General features: G+C 39.5%; 1 protein-coding gene and 1 long non-coding RNA gene across 5 annotated transcripts in view; one reads left to right on the plus strand and one right to left on the minus strand.

Annotated features, from left to right (window-relative positions):
• Positions 1-26,754, minus strand: part of VAV3 (vav guanine nucleotide exchange factor 3) — a 349,804-nt gene that overhangs the window by 274,612 nt on the left and 48,438 nt on the right. The window lies entirely within an intron of this gene.
• LOC105241631 lies at positions 1,893-25,230 on the plus strand. Of its 4 annotated transcripts, none has more exons than XR_004623340.1 (4): positions 1,893-1,994; positions 12,623-12,754; positions 13,976-14,108; positions 25,097-25,230. It is a non-coding gene; the product is annotated as an uncharacterized LOC105241631 (long non-coding RNA). The 4 variants fall into 4 exon arrangements; XR_004623341.1 differs by lacking the exon at positions 25,097-25,230 and adding an exon at positions 21,959-22,060; XR_004623339.1 differs by lacking the exon at positions 25,097-25,230 and adding an exon at positions 16,617-16,741.

Below are 26,754 nucleotides of genomic sequence, written 5' to 3' on the forward strand. Positions count from 1 at the left end.
CTTTAATTTATTAAACACATGTTAATGGAACGAAACTGCCAGGAACTATGTATTTTAAAAAAGCAAGTATGACTCAAACTGCCCTCAGAAGAGTTATCCTGGTTGGGCCAAGCATCCAGACCAGTGAATGCACAATTACACAGCATGTGGCAACTGCCATAAAGAAAGCATTCAAGAGTGCTTTGGGAGCCCTGGAGAATCACAGACAGCTTTCCGGAATAAGTGACAGATGAGATGAGAGCTGAAGGATAGGTTAGAGTCAGCCACAAAAACAGGAAAAGTGGTTGACATTCAGGAACGAGAAAGGAAGATGCCAGACTTGGGGTGCAAGGGAGTACCAAGTAAATGCCACAGCATGTGTATGAGCCCAAGACAAGGTATGAACCGCTGGGGGCAGTGGAAGTGGTACGGAATGGACACAACCCTCTGGGGGGCACCAGTGAGTGGGGTTGGAAAGGAGAGCTGGAAAGGGGAGTGGGGTTTACAATGGCATGCCAAAGGAATGTGGGCTTTCTCCTAGAAGACACTGTGAGGTTCAAGGGTTTTAAACAGGAGAGGTGAACACTCAGCTTCCATTTTACGAGTATTATAGTAATTTTTGAGTGTTTGCTATGTACCAGACTCTAGACTAATGTTTACATCCTTTAATCCTCATGACAACTCGATCAGGAAAGTTTTCATTTTCTCTTTCATGCATACTGAGTTTACTCAAGGTTATATAATTGCATTTGCCAAAGTAATAGAGTCATGATTCAAATCCAGACATTCTTGCTACAGAGCCCACATCCTTACCTACTTGTTATACTAGCTCCCTTTTGCAGTGTGCAGACTAAGCATTTTCTTTTCCCTTTATTAAGGAGATGATATGGGTTAGTTAGGTGGGCAAGACAGGACATTTAGGAGGCTGCCATATTAATTTAACAAAAAGATTATGGTGATCTGGACTAGGATGGTAGGAGGAGGAACTGAAAAAACTCTATGAAGTAATATGGAAAGGAAATACCCAGTAACTGAATGAATATGCATGGCGTGGGGGGGGGGTGAGAGAGAAAAGAGAAGAATTAGGAATTACATCCCTAGCTCTGTTGTGGGCATTGCACATACTGTAAAAGCACTCACTGAAAATGGTAGCTTAGCAGCTGGGGGACAGGGTGTGTGAAAAGGAGCCACGGACGGGAGACTATTAACTCTTCGTCTTTGCATCTGGAAAGACCCAGTAATGAGAGAGAGTCTAGGCAGCATCTCAGGTATACTCAGTGATGAGTGACATTCTAACAACACGGACACCAGTCTGCAGCCACCACACTCACCCTCTCTCTGCCCCTTCAGAAACACTTGCAGCTTGCTTATTTACTACAAGTTGAATTAAATGGTAGAAAAGCATTCAATAGATGCAGATAACCTTCAAAGAAACGTTAACACCATCAAGGTCTGACACCCTCAAATTATACAGAGCTCTCCAGATTAGATAACGTTTCATCACCAGATTGCTATCACAACAGACAAGGCTTTTCAAGGTGCAGCCTCCCACACGACCACTTCAGCGCTAGCCACGGTGATGTTCCAGAAAGGAAACATTTAAAGGTCAGACTGCGAGAGTTCACTATAAAGCTCTGAGACGATCTTTCTCTTCCCTCTGCTCCTTTTGTAAGGTGTACGGTTGCCTTTTTCTTGTAAGAGCCGTTTTGACTTTTCTCAACGATATGCATACAAACAGGATCGTTTCCCTTTTTTATTTGAAAAAGTACGCATCTACTTCTCTAAAATTGTTAGCAAAAAATGGACTAGTTGTGTTAACTGACACTACATAACAGGAAAAAACCTCCCCAGTTTATTGCGAAATGAGCTATTTCAATCCCAACCGAGAAATGGTATCATGGGGGAAGCTGAGGGTTTCTAACACAGCTTCACAGCATGCACACTTGCAGACTCACTGCGATTTTCACAAGGACCACCAACAGTCAAGCTGCGTGATGAAGACAGACGTTCTTCAGGTCTCATTTCTTATTTATTTATTTGATAGAGAGAGAGAGAGAGAGAGGAGGGAGGGGCAAAGGGAGAAGCAGGCTCCCCGCTAAGTGTGGAGACAATTCTGGCTCAACCCCAGGACGCTGAGATCATGGCCTGAACTGAAGGCAGACGCTTCACCATCTGAGCCACCCAGGCGACCCTCGGGGTCTCATTTCTTGATGGAATGCTCATTATCGCATTTGAAGGAGAGACTGAATTTGAGAGGTTGACATAATCTGAATTATGAGTGGCTGTTCATGAGCTGATTGACAGTTTTGAAAGGCACAGAAGAGATCATGACGAAGCCTATTTACAAACATTAAGGTCCAAGAGTTTTCTTTTTTTAGCCCAAGCCTCAGCTTAAGACTGTCAAGCTCTGCCTCGGCTGCCTGTCACCCGAACTCCTCCTCTATTCCTTTCTCAAGGAATCAATCATCCTTTGCAGAACTAGAAGGCAGGAAGGCATGGAAGGAAAATAGTAATAAATCAAGTTTCTCTTATTGGGGTCTTCTATTTCTGTCCCTTTAGCCTTATCTTCTCTCTCCCTCTACATCTGCCTTTTAAAATTAAGAGAGCTAAATTCCTCAGCTTTTGGAAAGAAAACAAAAGAAGAGGGAAAGAAGAAGAATTATTTGTATACGGACTTTGTCCTTTTCCCTTGTGACTCTGAGGATCCCAACTGAAGGGGTACTATCACCACTGCTCTGTAAAGGAATCATATCTACAGATGCCTTCTGAATAATTATAAAATAATGATGCTGCACTTAGCATTAGTTCAGGAGTGCCCAGTGTCTTCAAATAATTTTCTCATTGATCCTGTTATTATAAATAAATGAAGACCCTAAGGAACACACAGGGAAGAAGTCCAGAAAGGGAGGGGAGTTGTTTTCCTAGCTCCGCCACTAAACCAAAACTCCCCCGTTTTCAATAAACTTAAAGCCATGTTGATTGCTGTACAGGCTGCAAAGCATTTTTAAGGGATAAAAAAAAGTAATCATAAATATAGTCATTTAATAACATTTAAAGTTGCAGGGTTTTTTTCCCATTTTCTTTAATGATTAAAACTTTTATGGGCCATATGTAACTTTATGAAACTGATCAAGCTCCAAACTGCGGCTCTAATTGTGAGAACACGTGCACCCCAATAGTCTGTTACACTCGGCTCACATCTGTGATAACCACCATCTTGACTGTATCTGTTCTCCCAACTACTGCCACATGAAATAAACATTTGTAAGTAGAGGCTACCTTTATTTCACCTGTGTATCCACACAGCTTTTATAACAGACAGGTGGTTTTAATAAATAATCAACAATTGATGATGCAGTTTGTGTGTTTAAAAAATAAATGGCAACCACTCCTTGGTAGCCAGGGAACTCCTGGGGAAATTTTACATTCAATTGTCATCATATCCTCTGACAGGTTAGAGTGTTGATAGGTATTCTTTATTAAATTACCCCCAAGAACTTTTTTAGAATTTGGTGATGTTAAGAATTATAAGTAAAATAAAGATTTTAAGTCATTAAGCAGTTACGTTCTTGAGCGCCATTTCTAGTCTGGGTTGCCAGCCTCTGGTGTATATTCAGTGGTAGCCTGCTAACAGAGTTTCAGGACTCCTGGCCAGCTGTCACCATCATACACACGAGCCCTTAGCTGCTTTCAGCAGCCCTTGTCCTCACAAGAGGGAGCACTGTACCCCTCTCTCTTGACAACAACTTAGACCCTTGGTTGCAAAGGTTATCTGTCAACCCCAGCATTAGCCCTTGGACCCAGAGAAGGTTAACAAACAGCTTTCAATTCTCCGTATGTGTTTCTAGACTACACTGAGAAACTGAGTACCTGGGAAGTGCAGAGGTCAAAATTAGCCTGAAACATCTATTTTACTAATTTCACGAACCTGCTAATGAAAGCACTGTATGTCAAAGCCTTTAATGAGAAAAAGTAACACTCAACCCTATTGTTATCTGGAATACAGCTAGCCCAAAGCACACTAAAAATGGCCCAGTCTCCATTCTAGAGAAGACTTGCTTGCGGGGTTCCCTATGAGAGGTATGCAAAAAAAAGGCATTTCTTTTTGCACAGACCATTAAGAGATAGAACGCAGTAGCTACAAGTCAGGATTTTGACTAGTAACAATGTAGCTCCAGCAGCAGTGACAGTCATACTCACAGTAGAATGGAAGTAGTCATAGTAACAGTTTAGCAAAAGCATTACAACCATCGGAGTAGCATGGGAGTCCTAGTAGTAACAGCTTAGCAACAGCAGCAGTGCTAGTTTCCTGGCGGGATGCAAGCAGTGGGAGTAGGCAGAGTGGCAGTGATGGTGGCATCAGCTGGGCAGGCAGTCGTTGGACATGAAAACCAGAGTCTCCTGTGCCCTTATCTGGGTGAGAAATGGACTGTCCTCCCAAGGTAGAGCACGCTTGGAACAGCACAGCGGCCAAGAAGGCCACTCCCCGTGATACAGGAATGAGAATCCTGTGACCCTGTTATCCAGAAGGAGCGGAGCTGTGATGATTCTTCATTAGAGACAACATTCCAAACAAGGAAAAAGCGCATGGACACAAATCTGTGTTACTTTGAGATGAGCCCTACAAATCCACTAGTCCAGATAACAAGAATGAGACTTAGTGTGTTTGAGTCTGATGTAAAAGGAAGAGAGCTGTATACAAAACAAAGTAAGTCTGACTGCAGGCAACCCTGCCTCCTACACTTCCCTCCCCTACAAAAAGGCCACCTGAGAAAGCAGCCACAGAGGTCCTCACATGTCCCTGAGGAGTCCCCACCTTTTCCATCCTTTGCTGCTTAGCCCCCTATGGCCAGGATGCTACCCCTCCCACCTCACCTCACTCCGTGGTACAGCCAGAGCAGGGTTTGAGTAGCAGGAGATCAAGAAGGGAAGTAAAGAACAGAGGGAAAGTAAACCCCGAGTCTCTCCCTCCTCATTTAATCTGCCCTTGGTGCTATGGGGTAGGTACTCTTACAATGAGGCAACTGAGGCACTGAGCCCTAAGTCACATGGCTGGTAAGCGGTGGAGCAAGGTTTCAAACCTTGCCTCCAAAGTCCAAAGTCCACGCCTTTCACACCCCTGACGTTCTACCTCCTCCCAGGCAGATACCACCGGAGCAAGGGGGCTGGGGGCCAAGCTCCTGCCCTCCAGGGCATGAGGGGAGAAATACACAGGAGCAGAGAGCATCTCAATTCCAGCACAATAGAGAGAGAGGCAAGCACCAGGTTTAGCAGGAGCACACAGGAAGAACGCCCATCTGATCAAGGGGGTTAGGTTAAGATTCACTCCTCCAAGGAAGTGGTCTAAGAACGAACAAAAGGTCATGATAAATGGAATCTGGTGATAAGCAAAGGCCTAGCTTTTGGGAGGAAATGCAGTAGTTCACATGGCCTCCATAGCCAGTGCAGAGAAGAGAGCATAAGAGATGAAGGGCTGGACAACTAGGCAGGGGCCAGATCCCAAATGGACTCAGGATTCACTTCTCAGAGAGCACAAAGCAACGCATCATAATAATACTTAGACTCCACAAACAACAGCAAGTGATAAACGTGTATGTCCCACATATGACGCTAAGTACTTTCCATGGAGTATCTCAAGGTACTATATACAACAACCCTATGAGGAAGACACTATTATTATACTCTATCCATAAGGAATGGAGACACAGTAAATAACCTGAGGTCAAGGGTAGAGCCAAACCCACCCCCTGCCAGCACGCTCCCCTAGCAAGTTATGCTGCATCCTTGAGCAGGGGGGTAGTGGGGGGAGGCAATGATGGGCTCTACAGAAGCAGTAAGATCAGACTTCAGGCACCTGCCATAGCTTAAGCAAACCTGGGGTCTGCCCCGGGGAAAGCAACTAAAAATGAACACATTTCCTCAAGAAATTTCAACTTCAGAAAAAAGATGCATTAAAAAAAATAAAATAAAAAGTTGCATCTTGGAGGGAAAAGCCACTTCTCTAAAAATAACCGACAATAACAAAATGTTTCAATTTCCATTCAGTTCGGCATAATACTTAGCTCTAGACCATACAACCTACCTTCCCCTCTCTCTTCCCTCACCTACGAAAGAGAACATACCTTACTTAATCTCTTAATGCCTGCCAGTAGGTTTCTTCTACACAGCTACATACATTCTGGATAACTCTGAACAAATTCGAAATGACTGAATAGCTTTGGAACAAAATTATCCTCCTATAGAGAAAACAATTTTTGTGCCAAATTACATTCTATTTTCTCCCCACATTTCTAACCTAATTGTTATTCTATCTGCACCCACACTATTCCCAATTTAGTATCACTCCAAATTGTATGCAAATTATACTTCTCACTTTTGATTTTACTACCTAAGAGATTTCTTTTTGATTTCTGCTCCAGGTTTTAGCTCTGCCCACTATTTCTCAAGTTACTTTATTAAAACAAGTTGTAGTTTTTCCAAATTAAATACAAGTACACTGGGTCTGCACTAATAACACTGTTAATACAAGATCTGAACTAAAGATCAGGTTTATACCTGACCTATATTGTATGTATCATATTCTCCATGTTTACGTATACATGTGCATACACACAACTTTGTTAATACCACTACTTCTATACAATATTTCCTTCTGAAATTTTAACCAAGTAGAATACATAACCAAGTAGAAATACATTCTAATTGAGTATAGAAAATGCTCCTTGTTCTCTTCCCCCCACCCTCTTCTTAGATTTACAATAAACTCTGCCATCTTTATAACCAGGAGATCTGTACTCTGTTTAGAAAACCTGCTAACCAGGGGTGCTTGGGTGGCTCAGCTGGTTAAGTGTCCAATTCTTGATTTTGGTTCAGCTCATGGATCTCAGGGTCAGGAGATTGAGCTCCACATCAGGCTCCTCGTTGGGCAGGAAGCTTGCTTACGATTCTCTCTCTCCCTCTGCCCACCCCTACCTGTCCACTGCTTGTGTTCTCCTTGTCTAAAATAATAATTACTAACAATAAAATCTGTTTAAAATTTATATACGTAAAAAAAAAAAACCTGCTAACCAATCACCAATAACTCTCACCACATTGTCACCACACCTGTCTCAGACTCAATATCATATCAACAGTGTTTTATTACTAATGGCAATAGAAAAATCTAAAAAAAAAAAATTAAGTGGATGTATCAACCCAAGTTCTGTTAACTCCCATAGTCAGATACCTGGAGTCCTCCCTTTCAATCAAGTTTCTCAGTGAACTTATTTCCAGTGAATTAAATGTTTCATCCTTTTAAACATTTTTTTAGTGTAGCTGACAATGTTACATTTGTTTCACATGTACAACACAGTGATTCAATTTCTCTGTTATGTTCACAAGTGTAGCTTCCGTCTGTTACCATACAGTATTATTACAATATTCACTGCTTGTATTACCCATGTTCTACCTTTTAATCCTGTAACTTACTCATTTCCTACTGGAAGCCTGTATCTCCCAATCCCCTTCACCCATTTTGTCCATCCCTCCCTTCTGGAAACCATCAGTTTGTTCTCTGTATTTATAAGTCTGATTCTGCTTTTTGTTTTAGTTTTTAGATTCCACATGAGTGAAATCCTATAGTATTTGACTTTCTCAGCCTGACTTATTTCACTTAGCATTATACCCTCCAGATCCATTCAGGTTGTTGCAAATGGCAAGATTTCATTCTTTTTTAGGGCTGAATGATATTCCACTGTGTGTGCGTGTGTGTGTGTATATTTTACACTTCCATATATATATGTATATACACGCACACATATATATATACACACACACATATATATATATATATATATGGATCAATCTTCTTTATCCATTCAACTATCAATGGACACTTAGTTTGCTTCCATATCTTAGCTATTGTAAATAACACTGAAATAAACATAGGGGTCCACATCTCTTTTCAGATTAGTGTTTTCCTTTTCTTTGAATAAATAACAAGTAGTGGAATTATTGGATCATATGGTATTTCTATTTTTAATGTTTTGAGAAACCTCCATACAGTTTTCCACAGTGGCTGCACCAATTCACATTCCCAGCAATGCACAATAGTTCTTTTCGTCCATATCCTCACCAACTCTTGTTGTTTCTTATGTATTTTTAAAAGATTTTGTCAGAGAAAGAGACCAAGCACAAGCAGGGGGAGTGGCAGGCAGAGGAAGAAGCAGGCTCCCTGCTGAGCAAGGAACCCAATGTGGGATTCGATCCTAGGGAATCATTACTGGAGCCAAGCTCTTAACCAATTGAGCCACCCAGGCATTCCCCCTATGTCTTTTTGATACTAGCCATTTGGACTGGTGTGAGGTGACCTGTCATTGTGGTTTGATTTGCATTTCCCTGACTAGTAATGTTGAGCATCTTTTTCAAGTGTTTGTTGGCCATCTGTAGGTCTTCTTTGGAAAAACATCTATTTCAGTCCTCTGCCCATTTTTAATTGGATTATTTGTGGGGTTTCGGTGTAGGGTTGTGGAAGTTATTTATGCATTTTAGATATTAACCCCTTACTGGATATATCACTTGCTAATATCCTCTCCCATTCAGTAGGTTTATGGTTTCCTATGCTGTGCAGAAACTTTTTTATTTTCATGTAATCCCAATAGTTTAATTTTGCTTGTTTCTCTTGCCTTGAGACATAACTAGAAAAATGCTGCTACAGCCCATGTCAGACCAGTTATGTTCTCTTCCAGGATTTTTATGGGTTTAGGTCTTACATTTAGGTCTTTAATCCACTTGGAGTTTATTTTTGTATACGGTGTAAGAGAGCAGTGCAGATTCATTCTTTTGCATGTTGGTGTCCAGTTTCCCCAACACAATTTGTTGAAGAGACGGTCTTTCCCCAATGTATATTCTTGCCTTCTTTGTCATAGATTGACCACATAAGCATGGGTTTATCCTATTCCATTGATCTATGTCTATTTTTGTGCCAGTATCATACTGTTTGATGTTCAGCTTTGCTGCCTATCTTGAAATCTGGAATTATGATACTTCCGAGCTTTGTTTTTCTTTCTCAGGATTACTTTGGCTATTAGGGAGTCTTTATGGTTCCACACAAATCTTAGTATTATTTGTTCTAGTTTTGTGAAAAATGCTATTGGTATTTTGATAGTAATAAAGAAAAATAAAATAGGCAATCCCTAGACCTAATACCTTTATTCCTGCAGTCTCCAAATCCGTACCCATCTCAGCCATTTTTCCAAAGATTGAATACACTTTTAGATCATACGTTTCTTGAACAGACTGTACTTGATCATTCTAGAACTCTCTGTATTAGATCATTCTAAACCTATCTTGTTGCTAGGTACATAATTACAGGCTATTTCTTCAGCAGTAGTTACCTGTTACCACTGTAGTCCTATAAGGTAGATGTGAAGGTTTTTGTGAGGGTTTTTAATTTTATCTAATTACTGATTCAATACTGTGTTAGAAGATTTTTACACTAATTTGCAAATGTAGTTCCCTCTGCCTAGAATGGCATTTCTGTAGGAAGACCAGTGTCCTGATTTATCATGGATGCTCTCTAAGCTCTTTGTCCTACTGCAATTATTGGTAGTGTCCCTTTCATAAAAAGTTCTTGTATAACAGACTACATAGTTACTCTTCCTTTCTTTTTCCTCTCCTTAGAATATTTCTTATCCTTCAGCACACCAGATCAAATTACACTTCCCTACTAAGCTTTCCTTGACAACTTGGAATAAGGCTGGTCATTCTTTCTCAGAAGTTATACCATTTTAATCATGTCGTCATAAAAATGTATCAAATTTTACAGCAACAGAATTTTTTATTCTTTGTTATATGTCCTGAATAGAGCCTAACACAAGGCAAGTGCTACAAACATAACTATATACACACACAAACATGTATACATGTACACATACATACACGCATACTATACATACTGGATACACAGCAGAATAACTAGGAACAACCAACCTGGATGCAAGTTGTGACTCTGCCATCAAGAATTGTGTGGCTATACCATCAGGGAAATTCAAATCAAAACCACACCGAGATACCACCTTACGCCAGTTAGAATGGCAAAAATAGACAAGGCAAGAAAACAACAAATGTTGGAGAGGATGTGGAGAAAGGGGATCCCACCTACATTGTTGGTGGGAATGCAAGTTGGTACAGCCACTCTGGAAAACAGTGTGGAGGTCCCTTAAAAAGTTAAAAATTGAGCTACCCTATGACCCAGCCATTGCACTACTGGGTGTTTACCCCAAAGATACAGACGTAGTGAAGAGAAGGGCCATATGCACCCCAATGTTCATAGCAGCATTGTCCACAATAGCTAAATCGTGGAAGGAGCCGAGATGCCCTTCAACAGATGACTGGATTAAGAAGATGTGGTCCATATATACAATGGAATATTACTCAGCTATCAGAAAGAACGAATTCTCAACATTTGCTGCAACATGGACGGCACTGGAGGAGATAATGCTAAGTGAAATAAGTCAAGCAGAGAAAGACAATTATCATATGATTTCTCTCATCTATGGAACATAAGAACTAGGAGGATCGGTAGGGGAAGAAAGGGATAAAGAAAAGGGGGGTAATCAGAAGGGGGAATGAAACATGAGAGACTATGGATTATGAGAAACAAACTGAGGACTTCAGAGGGGAGGGGGGTGGGAGAATGGGATAGACTGGTGATGGGGTAAGGAGGGCATGTATTGCATGGTACACTGGGTGTTATATGCAACTAATGGAGCATCGAACTTTACATCGGAATCCGGGGACGTACTGTATGGTGACTAACATAATATAATAAAAAATCATTTAAAAAAAAAAGAATTGTGTGGTTATAAAGAAGTGTAGGGGTCAAGAATGGATTCAGGGGTCACGTAGGCTTGGCTCAAGTCACCCACCCACTGTCTAAGTAAACTTAGGAAGTTTACTTGACTTTTAAGCCCCAAACTATAAAATGTAGAGAATTCTATCTTCTTCCATAGGATAGTACTCAGTCTAGTGAAATTATGCATGTGAAGCAAAATTTTAGTACAAAGTGTTCACTAGATGTGGCTTATTGTTATTTATTGGCAAGTGATATACCAATGAAATAAAATACATTCCTAATTTTATGTGATTACTATGTCATAATGGAATGCCACTGTTGCTGGAATTGTCACGGCAATCATTGAACCCATGTGAGTCTTGGTTTCTCCATTTTAGAATGGGAATAATCCTATTTCCCTAACAGGCCTGTTGTACTACTTGAGATCATCTACGAGAAATTCAAGTTCCATTATTCATTTTATTCACTAAGCACTGGCTGAAGGCCTACTAAGTGCTAGGCACCTTGTTAAACAGGCTGATTCCAAAGATACAAGATGGGTACGAGGATAGATCCCAAAGGTACAGGACAAGACAGACAAACCCCTTATGTCAGGAAGTTCCAGGATCAGCATATAACCTTAAGGACTTATAGACATGCAACGATTATTACTATTCTCTTCACTCTCCTGTAAACTGATTTTTCTTGTTCTTTCCAACTTTATCTTACTATCTGAATTTAGGCTATATTCAAAATGTTACATAACTTATGTAGGAAAAAAGTCAAAATTAACATCAAAAGGAGATAAACTACTACGTATCTATAAAGACTGTAATAAATCCACTAATATGCATTCATTAAAAATTATAGGAATTCTATGAAATTATTTTGTAAATAAATATTTCTCCCTGAATTTCTACAAATCAAGTATTAGGTTTGCTAAGGTTATAATCCATTCTCTCAAGTCCAAAGAAGACAACGATAGCCTTTTCTTAGCCTAGATTTTCCCCCATTCCTGTACCCACTAAAGAATAAATTCTTTTCTCCAGCTTCACTCAGATATGTTGATACATAACATTGTGTAAGTTAAAGATGTATAATTTGATACACCATTACAAAATGATTACCATCATAGCATTAGCCAACACTTCCATTACATCACATAATTTCAATTTGTTTTTTGTCCTATACCCATTTTAAATACCAGCATCAGTATTTCAATATTAGCTTTATTTGTCTCTTTCCCAGATACCTATTTGTACAAGGTTTAGGATAAGCTAGGTGCTATCTGGCCTCTAGACCTTGGCTAATATAAATATCTTCAAGATGATTCCAGATGGAAACAACTGAAATAGTTCAACCAAAACCAGGAAGTGCAATAAAAAAATGTATTTACGGTGAAAAACTTGTTTGACGTTACTAAAGCTTAAGTGTCATTCTACAAAGCAAATACTCATAAATCAGAGGTCTATAGAGTTTATCACTAAACATTTTCATTTTAGCACCAGAATTTCATTTTGGGACTTATTTTGTGATCAAGATTCTAAAAAAAAAAAATTAAATGATTTTCTGTTAATAGTGCATTAGACCAAATGTTAAATATTTCCTCCTTTTTAAAGTCTGACTTTTAGAGGTCTAGGAAATTGTATTCCCAGTACTACTCATCTCTGACTTTATAATAAACATCACAGGGTAAAAGAGTTTGCCTCTGTAATCTACTTTTGCAGAATCCATGTGTTCTTTTGAGCAAGGTTACATGGAACCTATTTTTAAAAGATCATGCACCAAATATGACATTGTTCTTACTCATCACGTCCAACTTTTTTCTAGGTAGGCTGCTACCTTCATTAATATCTCCATAAGATCACAATATACGAAAACTTCTATAGGAGGTGAGTGTCAAAGCCTCCTCCACGCAAGAACAGCACATCATGATAAAAGAAAGTATCCTGACAAGTAAAGGTAAGTTTCACCAAAGCCAGTGAAGGTGTTTGCAGAATACTGATTTGGGCTGCAACAATCTAATGGCTGCCATGGCCCTTCCTCAAAAGCACTCTTATAGTCAAATTATTTTCCATAATTAACCATAAATGGACATTCCTTAGCATTTCAGGCTGGAATATTCGCTAATGCCCACATCCCAAGTAATGGCATATTAAATGCTTATTCCTTTAAATTTTCACACATAGATAACTTGCAGGGAAAAAAAAAAATCTCAGTTCTCACTGCACAGAGTGAATTTGAAAAACTAGATAAAAATGCAATTTTCAGTACTCAAGAAAAGTATAGGAGAAAAAAATTTAAGAAGGCACCAATTTTTGTTAAGGAAAAAAAATATAAGTCATTTTTCTTACGTGCAGAAAATTTCAGCAGGGGTTCTTAGACATCCCAATAAAAACGAGCCAAAATCTCATTAATAAGAAAAGTGATACAATCTCATTGCACAAGAAATTTCATTATGATGAAATTAAGTGTTTAGAAAAATAAAGTTACTCCTAAATCTTGCTGGGTAACCCACAAAAAATGAGGCTGAGAGGACAGAGAGATTAAGGAGGGGAAGGGGTGAAGATCTGGTTTTATTACTCTCTACATAATTAAATATTACAGACAATAAATGCTTTTGCAGTAAAGCATAATTTTACTGGCAGGTGTCAAATACTACAGTGTTTCACCTGTAAACTACGGAACAGTGGCTGAAAGACATCTTAAGCTTCAAACAATTTGCTCACAATTTATGCAATTATCAAATGTATCTTCTCAAACATCTTCTCCACTGAGGTACCCACAACGGCAAAAGAACATAAACTATCTCTGGTGTCTTGGTTGCCTGAAGTTGCCCAGTTCACCACACGCTTAGAATTTCCTTCTCATGTGTAAACTTTGCCTTCTAGCCCATTAGATATTATGCTTAATCTAAAAGGTGTTTTAAACTATTTACCAATGATTCAAGTCCCTCTCCCCTCTACAGCCCATAATGTCTGCAACCACCAATCCAAGTGCCTAATGTGAGAGGCTGGGAGAGCGAAGAGAAACCAAGAGGAAGGGACCGATTGTCTAGTTTGAGAAGTAGAGAACAAAAGAATCGGGGAAGCAGGAGGGAACTGGGGGCCACCATGGCTGGGAGAATGTATTCCTCAAAGGCACTGGAGACTTCTTATGGAAGCATTGGACTCTTACCTACAGGATGAAAGAAGGCAGCTAGAGCCAACCTGACTTCCTCAAAGGTGAAGAAAATCACCATGAACATCTGGATTCTACTTATACTTATAAAAGTGTTCCTTCACACCACTTGTCTTTGGAAAAATAATGCAAAAATGTGAGTAACAATAATTAGAACATTTATACAGGTCTTACTACGTGCTAGGCACTATTCTAAGCATAAGTGGGTGTACACACACACACAGTCACTCACAAAAATCCTTGAGGAAACTATCCCCACTTTACAGAGGAGGAAACAGAGGCAGGGAACAGAGGCAATTCTTGCCAGACATCATACAGCCAATAAGTGGAGAGGCAGGGATTCAAACTGAAGCCTATGCTTCATAGCTACCATTCTACCCACCATGTTATGCTTTTAGATATTCTAATGACAGAGAAGAGGAAATTTTAGGTGACTGGCTCCTTCACTGATTTCTGTACACTTTTGAAAGATTTATAATAAAAATCTTTTATCTTATATTTACATTAGGAATCTCACCTTGATCATGTGTCCTCCTTCCTCAAAGATCAATTACATATAGATTTTGCATACTTCTGCACAACTGGTACACTTTATATCTAGTCAACATGAATCACACTGGAATACCAAAATGCTTTATTGTTACTGTGCATATGAAGCTCATAGGAATTTACCCATGAAGCAACTGGCAGTAACTGTTGTTGCATCAATGGGTATTTAGTGAGGTGAGACCAAAAAAGTCATGCATCTGCTCCAATGGGGCTCCATTTTACCCAGCACTCCATGTGTAAAGTGACTCCCCCTACCAGAGAGGGTGCTATACACCTCCCCACAAGGCTGCAGATATGCAAGACTGATTCCACCAGAACAACACAGACCTATAACATTCAATTCAGGGAGCCAGAGAGCTGCAGAACCACAAAGCCATTTCTATAAAACATTAGTAAGGCAACCTGCATTTGGCAGAACATTCTGGACATAAATCAAGTGTTAAGAAATCAACTGACATGCATAGAACTGGGTGTGAGCATGTGAACACATACATAACACATGCATATATACGTTTATACATGTGTGAAACGATATACAATAAATTCAGTAATGACTATCTTTGGGTAGTGAGAGTTCAGTAATGACTATCTTTGGGTAGTGAGAGTTCATCTTATTTCTACTTTATTCGTAAGTAGAAATTACTTTTATAAATAGATACGTCCTTCATCTACAAGTATGAAAAATAAAGCTGTTTTAAATTTGAAAAAATAAATACATGAGAAAAAATGACATGAGAAAATGATAGCACCATGCCCAGTACCCTTCTGAGTGAAGCATGGTTTCTCTACCCTACACACAGAGCCTGGTAGACAAGAATCTCTACAAGTGTGCTGTTACTTAATATACCAGTTTACCTGAATAACAAAGATCACTTTTCCAAAATAAAGCTTTCAACCTCTAGAGTCCCTGCAGAGCAACGGGAAACAGCAGATTCCGGGCTTATTATGTTTTATGGCATTTAACAACTCACATACTTTATAGCACTGGGAGTTTTGTTGGTATTTAAAATGCATCTCCTATAAAATACATCTAGAGGAAACACATCTTCCATAAAACATACCAAGTAAAATGTGCACACAATAGCTTATATACTATACGTGAATATAAAAAACCAAATGTTCTATTTGGATGTGTCCCATGATGAGGAAACACTCATAAAACGTCTTTAAGCTATTCTATACAGTGTAGATCCATTTTTTAAGCCTTTTAAGTAATTAATGGGAAGATTCTTCATCCTAACAAAATTAACACATCAACATTTCAGTCTGAGATGGTCTGACACACTCAGGCCACCCACAAAACACAAATCAACAGGAGTTCAAGAAGATAGTTCAAGGAAATGATGGAGATGATGGAAGTGTGTCCACAGTTCTCTGAGGGCACAAACAATAGAATAATTATTCTGCATAGAGGGTGGGGTCAGAAAAGTTTCCTAGAGAACTTTTTTCAGTGTAATTATTATTTCCTATAATTGAGTTATAGAAGCATTTGGTTTTTTCACAAAGTACTCAGGAGCACAGGGTACGGTGTCCAGAGCACAGTCAGACAGACGTATTAACACAGTCTGCAGGTGAGCTGGCAGAGGTAAGCGGTCATTCGCTAGTCAGATCATTCACTCCCTAGCATTCCTGAGCACTTATTAAATTCAGTGCAAGGCACTGAAAAACAGGGCTCTCTCCTCAAGGACCACACAGCCCACTGGAGGAGACAGGAACAAATCATTCCAGTACAATCTGTAAGTGCTGTCATAGGGATGTGTTCATGGCTATGGGAGCACAGCAGACGACAGTTAAATTGGGAGAGCTCATGGAAGGCTTGACAAATGAAGAGCCATGTGTGAGCTCTGAAGGACAGAGTTGGTTCAGTGAACTTTCTCAGGCAGTAGGATGCATCAGGGCTGAATGAGGTCCTCTGTGCTGTTACTTAATCTAACTGTTGGGATCATTCTATGAAACAGGTATTGTTCCCATTTTCTACGTAGGTACATGTGGTTAGACAGGTGAAATAACTTGTCCAAAGCCAAACTAATAACAGGTGAAGCTGGGTTTTGAACGCAGATCAAAAGTCTTATTTGGCTCCTTTGGCTTTTCCCAGAACAGGTACGCAGAAAACATGAAGGCTTACTTTGATCTGTATCTGGACTGGTTGAAACCTGTTCTCTTCAGGAATCTCCTTAGATCTTTCAACAGTTCTTTCTCCATAAAGGTTCTATTTCTTCTGTATGTTCATCCATTTTCAGCTTGATTATCTATCAAGCAGGCATTTGTAACTCACTAAAATGATCTCCAATTACTTTTCAAGAAACTCAAACCTGCATTAGACACATTGCAAAGCAAAACTCAACACTTGATATTTTCAGTAATTTGAAAGAAACATTTACAGGTAGACATCCATTCATATGTACCATACAAGCTCTAATACTTAGGCAACCCACTAAAAACCAACGAAGTATGTGAAGACATGATAGAGTGTAGCCACAAGGTCTACATACACACACACACACACACACACACACACACACACACACAGTAGGAGTTGGCTGTATGCCCCCACTACCGCATACAAATGTGATATTTTCTCTACATTCTTCTGGGAAAGGTCTGTGTTAATGACTGGAAGCCATCAGTGCAGTGCCTCACAGTTGTTTTTAGGCTTCACTATTAATAGGTAGAGATTAGAAATTGTCCCTTTGACATATACATGAAATGTCACACCTTATAAAGTCTAGATATTGAAGGGGCCATACTCTGTCAGACCCACAACCAATCTGTTGTCACGATAAGTCACCAAAATGTGAGAACATGATGAGAGTTGATGAGTGCAGTCATGTTACAGAATCATCACGGTCTCTGAAGCACAAATGAAGCTGCTAAAATAAGCACCGTATTTTCTGAAATGGCCCCATAAATGCTGTTCTGAAATACTATCTTCACCATGGCATAGGGAAGCTATCACTCAGTTAGCAGAGGCTACATAAAATATCACGTTAGGGACTATGTGATCTCTGAACTTACCAGACTCGTATCTTGCATACAACTATTTATGTGGCTGTTGTGTGATTAAATTCTCAGGAAAACAGTATATACTCAGTCTTATGTTAATGATTATTTCTTTGCTTCATATGTTTTATGTAAATACAGTTTTCATAAAGCCATCTGCTCTATACAGTGACTTGGTAATAACTGTCGCCCACTTACAAATAAAATCAAACAAGCGGCAATAAATCATAGGATGCTGTACTTGAAGATTACTAGACTGTAAATATAAGCCAGACCATGAAGGGGGGAAATATGGCTATAAAAGCTGTTGATAGGACAAGGGAAAGAATTTATATCAGCTGGGCACCCAGGCTTTGTATATGACAATTTACCTATGTTATTACACAGCACTAGGAGGCAAGTAATTTCTAGTCTCTCTCCCATGATCCATCTAGTATAAGATTATTGGTCTTTGGATCTCAAGTTATGCATCAAGGTGCCCTGGAACACTACAGCAAACTCACAGGGACACTGCAAGAGATTTTAAATTACAAAAATTAACAGGAGGGGCGCCTGGGTGGCTCAGTCGTTGGGCGTCTGCCTTCGGCTCAGGGCGTGATCCCGGGGTCCTGGGATCGAGCCCCACATCAGGCTTCTCTGCTGGGGGCCTGCTTCTTCCTCTCCCACTCCCCCTGTTTGTGTTCCCTCTCTCACTGGCTGTCTCTGTCAAATAAATAAATAAAAAATCTTTAAAAAAAAAAAATAACAGGAATACTGACATCTGTCAGGCACTGCACGAACTACTGGCCCAAAGTAGTGTGCAGTTTCAACACTAGGTCATACCACATTCCTTTCAAAGACATACCTTTGTGAAGCTGGGTATTCGACAGTTGCTATAATCTAAAAGTAAATACAGCACCTCAATGTGGAACAGAAAATGAGGGTATGGTGGTGTGCAATCTTGTTCCAAGATTTGAGAAGTACTGCAGTGCCCATCAGGCATACACATCTCATTAGTAAATAATTGTGGGTATTTAAGAAAGAAAAAGTTTTTCCTTTCAACTTATGTGTGTTCTTTTTTCAAACGATTATTAAGGTGTCTATAGCTAACTACTTAAACAAAAATGCTAGGGTTTTTGTTTGCTGGTTATTTTGGCTGAGGGTAAAGTGGAAAAAAATCATAGACATTCACTATGTGATAAATCGAAGACGTCTGAGAACCTCTGCTGTAGGTGAAGTCTAACCTTCCAGGCCAAAGGACAGGAGGCTGACCTAAGGGTCTCTAAAGGTTTTACCTAGTTTTCTGAGCTAAGTTCCTAAAGTGATTAATAAAAAAGGCCACCTGTGATTAAATGTACAAAGTCACTTTACATGATCAGTATAAAAGATGGAAATATAATTGTCACCATATACTTCCCACTCTTACAATAACTTTGCTCATCTTCCATTCCCTGTCATTTGCCTAAATATCATGATCCTATGATGTTTATTTCAGGAAGAATAAATTATATCTATTTTTTATATCTATTTTTGGCGATATCCCCCTCCTGTCCTACCACTACTGCCACACAGAAGTCCTGCTTAGATACTCTTACAAAGGGGTTTTTTTTTTTAGATGAACTTCCTCTATAATATGATTTAATATCTATGGAGGCAGTTACGATTTTCTCTTGTATTCTATACATTTTAGAGTAACCCGAGATCCTCTATGTTCAAGCCTTCAGGAAAATGTTTATGGAATTATGCCAAATACTTATGAAATTATACAAAGTATAATATCACTTGCCATGAGATTACAAATCTTATATATAGATCAATAAGATACCAATAAAGTTAAAATTAAAAAAAAAAACCCAACCTTACTGACATTTGTGGAATCTCCTGAAATAAGGCAATTTGCTTATATACCAGTCATACTCGTTTGCCATATCAAACAGAACTATAATTTCCCAGCTATGGATACTGATGTTATTGTATTTAAGAGCAAATCCCAATGGTTAACTTATCTGGATTATTAAGCCAATTCTTTCTTAAAAAAAAAAAAAAAAAGATTTTAGAGAGAAGGAGCAAGCACGAGCAGGGGGAAAGGCGGGGGTGGGGGCGGATCTTAAACAGGCTCCACATGGAACAGAGCCCACCCAACATGGGGCTCAAACTCATGACCCTGAGACCATGACCTCAGCCAAAAATAAAGAGTCGGATGCTCAACCGACTGAGCCACCCAGGTGCCACCCCCTTTATTTTTAAGGATTTATTATTAAGCCATGTCTCAGGTCAAACTGTAAAGAGAATTGAAATGAGATCATCTACCAGTGTGAAATCGTTTTAACTGAGTAGGCAGGACTTGAGGTATGTCTCCCCTCCTCCTCAACAAGGTCAGGCAAAACACAAGGAAAAAAGGGGGGAAAAAAAATCAAAGTTAAGGCTTGGAAATGTGCTGTTGAGGCGAAAAAAAAAAAGGCAGCAGGGTATTTGGTTTTTAAAAATACCTGAACAGTTGGTCTGTAAGAAAAAGCCCCTTAAATCTTTAAGAAAACCAGCATCTCCAAAAGGATTCCAACAGTAAGACGTGCCTATAGCTGCAACAAAGGTTTAACCAAATTATCTTTGAAGTAATGAACATAAAACAAAGGCTGTGGAAAACAAGTGTCGTAGTTGCTGCAGGTAGGATACTCCCAAGGATTCCCTACTCACCCCCCAGTGACAGCCAAGGAAGCAGAGAGGAGCAGGAGTTATGGATGGGGGCTCTGGAGGCAGACAGAGCCCTCATCCTTGTTTGACCTCCAGTTTTATCATTTTTAAGCTGTTGGATGCCAGGCAAATAACAAAATCCCTCTCACCTCAAATAGAAATAACAATGCCAATCTCACAGGGTGGCATGAAGACTAATGAGGACAGTCAACTAAAATACTAGAGAAGCTAGCACTGGGTAGCTTTACCATCATCTCATAACTTCAACTAAAAACAGACAAAACTGATTCCTCCCCTCTAAGTTTGTTCAAAAACTCGATCTACCAAAAATTCCTAACTTCCCCCAGCCATCTCAAACTAAGCATGGCTAAAACAAAATTCATATTTCCTGAGAACCAACACCTCCATTTGCATAAAAAAAAGAACTGCCTCTCCCCCCACCTTTATGACATTGAAATCATTCTTGACCCCCTTCCTGTCACACTCAAGCCATCTCCAGATGCTGTCAAACCTTTTCAACTGTCTCATGTTATTCCTCCACTTTCCCTTCTTCCTTCATCACCGGGTACTCTTTCATTATTACGTTAGCTGAGAAGGAGCCAAAAACAGAGGCTATCCTTCTCAGAACCTGTAGATAACATGGTTCTCCTGCCATACATCACTTTCTTCTCCTACATCAAAAAACGAGTTCCAATAAGAGCTTGCAGAGCTGTCTCCGCTCGGAGCCACTGAGTAGACATGGCTCACACGACCCCTTTGTTTGAACCAGAACAGGCACCCTTTCCTTCCTCAAGATACTTTATTTCCAGTTCCTAGAAAACTCAGCTAAGGTGCTGATTTTGTTAAAGAAGGACATATGCTGCTGTATGCAGAGATGTGAGTGTGAGTACAAACATAACATGATTAAATGAGGTCCAACTGGTATGGTGCCCATCGTGAGTGATCTAAGAGTGGGGTCTTCATGTTCTTGGTCCTTTTCCTGTACCAACCCTGTGTGCCATCCACACTAACAAAATCAATCACCAATGATCTTCCAATTGCCAAATCTGATGGCTGAATTTTTATTACTTTTCTTATTTGGTTTTGTACGAGGATCACTATCTTTTTCCATGGTCTTCAGGACCACACTTCCGGGATTTCTTCCTACTCTCTGACTACCCTGTCTGTTTCCCCTATTGCCTCCTCCCCTTTTCGTCCTGTAAATGTCACTCCTCAGGGTTCCATCCATAGCCCTCTGTTTTACCAGGCATACACTCTCAGGCATGACCTCAGTTGCCCCCAAATAAGCCCAAATGTCCTATCTGTAGTCCCCATTGATACCACCTGCTCTAAGTTTCCTCTAATATATCCCAAATTGAAATCCACATTGAAAGACAGATACAATATCTCACCATCTCACACACACACACACACACACACACACACACACACACACACACACTCTCTCTCTCTCTCTCTCTCTCTCTCTCTCTCTCTCTCTCTCTCTCATAACCTTAGGTACTGGAGTCACCATTCCTGAAATCTAAGCTAGAAAGCTTCCAACCTCAATCTTACAACGCATCCATTCATTCAAAAAATACCTGAGTATCTCCCATGTACCAAAGTGATGGGCCAAGCACTCAGGATATAACGACGTAAAAAAAAAAAAAATTCCTACAAGAAAAATTTCTCTGCCATCATGAAACTTCAAGTGGGAGAAGGGAAATAATGAGCTTATTAAGTATAAATGTAATTATTCATTATCTTCAACTTTTTTTTTTCTTAAAGAAGGGCAAGCTGCCACATGCAGCACCTCATTTGGATGTGTCCTGAGTCTTGGAAGCTTAACTAACCTGCATTCTCCTACAAGTGGACTTGAGAGCTTGTTTGGTTCCAGCAGGGGAGCACAGCTACTCATATACCCATGACCAAAGAACAGTCCCCCTCTATCGAGCGACATGGTCCTCTTAGAGCACGCAGCTTCAGGAGGGATGCACGGAGTGCTGAAGGAGAAAGAGGACACCCACCTAACCAGCCAGATCAGCCAAATCAACCCTGACAATCAATGGGCTGACAGATGTCGCAGCAGGACCGCCCTCACATGCTCGTTAGATTCAACATTTACAAATCAATGTTGTGTCATGGTAGTACGAGGGCGCAGGTAGAGGAAATTTTTATTTTTAGTTGGGTGGACAAGGGTAAGCATTGTCATGAAGGTGCCATGTGAGTGCAGGCTTGAAGTAGGTGAAGGAGTTGACTACATGGATATCCATGGGACAAACATGCAAGGTGGAAGAAACAGCCAGTAAAAAGGCCCTAAGAATCTACCTGATATATTCAAGGAACATCAAGAAACCAAAGCAGTTTGAGCGTAGACTACTATCTATGTGAACATTGTCATCAACCTATGAATTTGTGATGTCTGTGATGAGACATCTTGAATGAGACCCTTGGAATGTAGTGAGTGCCTTTATGCATTACACAATCTGATGTGACAGCCTTCCCTAGAATTTCTCCTCCTCTCTACTTGTCTTAGGTCAACCCTCATTCAGATATACCATTTCACAATGAAGCATTCCTACCCAAATCATAGCCACCATCAAATTCTCTCAAATTGCAGTTAGTACATAGTTAAACACCGGCATGTGCTACCACATATTTACATGTAGCATTTTTCTTTCTAGGTGTAGTCTTTGCTTTATCTGACCGTGTAAAAACAAACAACAACAACACTCTAGAACAATGCTTCCCCATGACCTACCAAAGTGATTACATAAAATAGGCCCATAACAAAGGAACATTCATTGCAAAGGAACAGTTTATCGAGAATAGTTTTTATAAATGAAATTTTACATTGACATCCAGATTGCTATCCACTGAGCCAAATACTCACCCAGCGACATAGGAAATAATTTAAAAGGCATATTTATAAAGTACATTGATTTTTCAGTTCATTCAATTTTATTGATTTTTTATGAAATAATCATTCATATTTCATTTCAGATAAAGTGTTGCTGCTAGTTTTAATATTGCTAAGATGCAAAATCTCTAATCTTCCTAATAAAATTAAGCCATTTCTTTAAAAAATTTTTTTAAAAAGAAGAGAAAAAAAGTATTCCCTTCCTGTGGGAGATGTTAAGGATACATGTAATAACAAACTAATATATTCGAAGTCAAGCATGGCTACCATGGAAACACTGGATAAAAGCTGGTGTTGTAAGTTGCTCGAATCACAATGACGAGTCTACTGAGGACAAGGGAGCCACCAGAATGCTGAGATTACCAAAGTGTTGTTCCTTCATCATAAAAGGAAATCACCTAGGTCAGACGTTGCTCGTTGTTTTCTGATTCCCTGAAGTCATAGCAACAACGATGAAGGGCTTTCCTAGCAGACCCACGGATGATCCCCCAGAAAAACTGGGAAGGAGACCTGGCAGGAAGCCCTGCCCATCACGGCCACGTTCAGAAACAGAGGGCTTGTAGTGGCGGCTCGGAGCCACAAACAAGCCCAGGCCTCCTAATCACAGGTGGCTTCCCCAAGCCTCCTTTCTTGCTGCTGGAAATGGCCAGCAGCACAGTGTCCTACGTCAAAGTGAGCTCTACAATTAGGGGGTCTTGTCTGAGACGACTGAAGCCATGTCTAAATACTCAGCACCTGGCTCAGGACCCTTCATGAATTTGTCTTTAATGACCCCAAAAGCAAAAGAAGGATGACAGAATGGCAGAGAGATGGAAAGATCCAAGGATGCGGTATGGTGTTTAGAGTCAACAAGAACTGCTTAAAAGCACTTCTCATTATATTCCTGAGGAGAGCCTCAGTGATTATCATAGTAAGAATCATTATAATCAGAATTTAAAACTGCTATTTAAATAACATCCTACATATCACTTCAACAAAACACAGGAGATATGCATTTAAGGTTTCTTATTTGTGCAAAATCTGATATCTATCAAAGCCCAGAGGTGAAGCCAGAGACATTCCCTCTAAAACTTTAAAAAATATTAAAAAAAAAAAATAAAGGCAACTATCACCACTACCTTCTACCTCTAGGCAGGCCTATTCAAAACTAACAGCTGCTTATTTTATGGTTAATGCCATTTAAACTAAATAGTATCTGAAATATCTGAGTTCACTCCTGACAGTCAACTTTAACCATTTCCTAATTTAAAACCTAAATCAATTTAGCTGCAGTTAAGAAATAATTCTTATTCCATTGCTAGCACAGAGAAGCACTATTAGTTTTTGTACCAGTATTAAGCTTTACTACTCAGGGATATTATGTGATTTCTTTCCTCATCTAAAATATCTTCCCCTTGACAGCTTATACATTTTTTCCTTTCCTGACACTCAAAATTGGCAAATAGCAAGCTGTGACGGTATCCACACCCTCTCATCTCTCTCTCTCTCTCTCTCACACACACACACACACACACACACACACACACACACACACACAGAGCTTTAGGACTGCATCATTTCACCAAAAGCATGAGGTAAAAAATGTCAGTGTAGTTCTCAGGGAACCAAGAAAATTCACTCTTAGAAGATACTGGCGTTCTCTCTATATAATTAACATTTGTAAGACACTTTTGTGAATTCTGACTTCAAATGTAATTCATAAAAAGGAAAGCTATCATTATCACCTGACCAACTAGAGATTCCCACATGAGACCTGCTCTCCTGGAGTCCCTGTCCATCCCCATCCCTCCAGGGCAGCAAGAGGGCAAAACTGGATCCACTTCCTTGGTCCAGCACAATGCAGGGTACAGAATGCACCCCAATAAATGGAGTACCACAACAGGTCAGAAATCACACCTCTACCTACTTCGTTGACCTTTGTTGAGACCTCACCACGTGCTTTATGTTGAATTACCTAAATACATATTCATAGTAACTGAAGATCGTATTTTTTCCTCATTTTACAGATAAGGGAACTAAGCAACTGGCCCAAGATCATGTAGCTTTAAGAATGACGCTGAGATCTGAAACCTCGCTGATTTACAGTTTCATTTTCATTGCTGCTTGAAATATATTAATAAGATTATAAAATTGTACAGCATTATCTTTAACTTCACAGCACTCTTCCATTTAATTTCGCTCTACCACCATATCCCACTCCCTATCTTTGCCCTTGAAATACTCAGAGGGTCATGCTATTAGAAACCAGGGACACAATGCCCAGGGCCAATCAGATGTGCACAGGCCTATAGAAAATAGCAGGCCTAGGAGGCTGGGGGTGGGGGCGGGGAGGGGGTGTCTCAAAATTATTCAACGAAAATTTCCAAATTGAAGTTAACAAATTTTTACCTTAAAGGTCATAAATGTTATGGGATGTAATGATAATTACTTAAATTAGCATTCATGAAAGTTTAACTATATTTGAACACACTTTCTCAGTTAAATTCTTCTTACTCTACAGGGATCACTAAATACACATAATAATTGTAGAGAAGTACAGCCAATTGTAACTTGTGTTAATTATAGTCAAATTTGAAAGCAAAATTACGTTTAAAATCCCTTTATACTTTTATAACAAATCCTATCCAATGTGATACATGGATGGATATTATTGTGTATCACTCTGGAAGTTCCATTTCCCAGGTTCCTCGTCAGGAGGTTTTGGGTTAGGCTCTGTTGATAAGAGGTACTCCTACTCCTGCGAAAGTTAAAAGGCTGGATAGAAGCAGCCGTAAACTCCTCCAACACATGTCACGTGTTTGACATGCGCGTGGCTTCTGGGTAAAGCTCTTAGCTGGCAATCATCCACTCTGGGGGTGCAGGTGGCTGAGCCATGGGTGGCAGCTTCCTGTGATTCCAGCAGTTCTCAAATTCCTCAAATTGGTATCAGTTATTGCCAATTTTCACTCCCTGTAAAATCCCTACATTAAAGCTCCCCCTGCTAAAAACACAGTGGTTTGTTTTTCTCCGTTTTATCCAAAAAAAAAAAAAAAGGAAACAATGATCTCTAGTAGGTAAGATTTATAAATGACCTTTTTCTTCTTGCTTGTATTTTCTGGCTTTTTAAACAAATATGTGCTGCCTTTGTTAATGTACTCCAACTGGGAGACTCCCCCCCCCCCCCCGCCCCATCCACCTAGAAAAAAAATACTCTATTTAGTATTAGGAGGAACTTCCCTACACACCTCAGCAAAATAACAAATACTTGCTATACACAAGTACGACAACTGATATTTGTATAAATTACTCCAGTCATTTTTAAAGTTTAAATTATGCACTGTACACTGTTAAAAAAAATCAGGAAAAAGCTTTCACAAGTTGATATCACTCCTAAGGGCTAAAAGAAAAATAATCATTTGCTATCAAAACAATTACTTTTCAGAATACTTCATATATTGCAGTTATTTTTTTTTTTTTACTAACTTTTCACTGAGAAAACTCAAGAATTTTTTCCGAGAGGTTATATTATCCTGTTCACTTTGATTTCCAAGACTTAACCAAAAGAGTCTGTCCAAGGACATCTAACACATAGAAAACTATTCTCCAGATGGTTAAAAAAAAAAAAGAAAGAAAAAGAAAAAAGTCACGATTTTTTCAGATCTTCATATTTCCATTATCAAAGATA

The sequence above is a fragment of the Ailuropoda melanoleuca genome, chromosome 2 (assembly GCF_002007445.2).
Source record: "Ailuropoda melanoleuca isolate Jingjing chromosome 2, ASM200744v2, whole genome shotgun sequence".
NCBI classification, from domain to species: domain Eukaryota; kingdom Metazoa; phylum Chordata; class Mammalia; order Carnivora; family Ursidae; genus Ailuropoda; species Ailuropoda melanoleuca.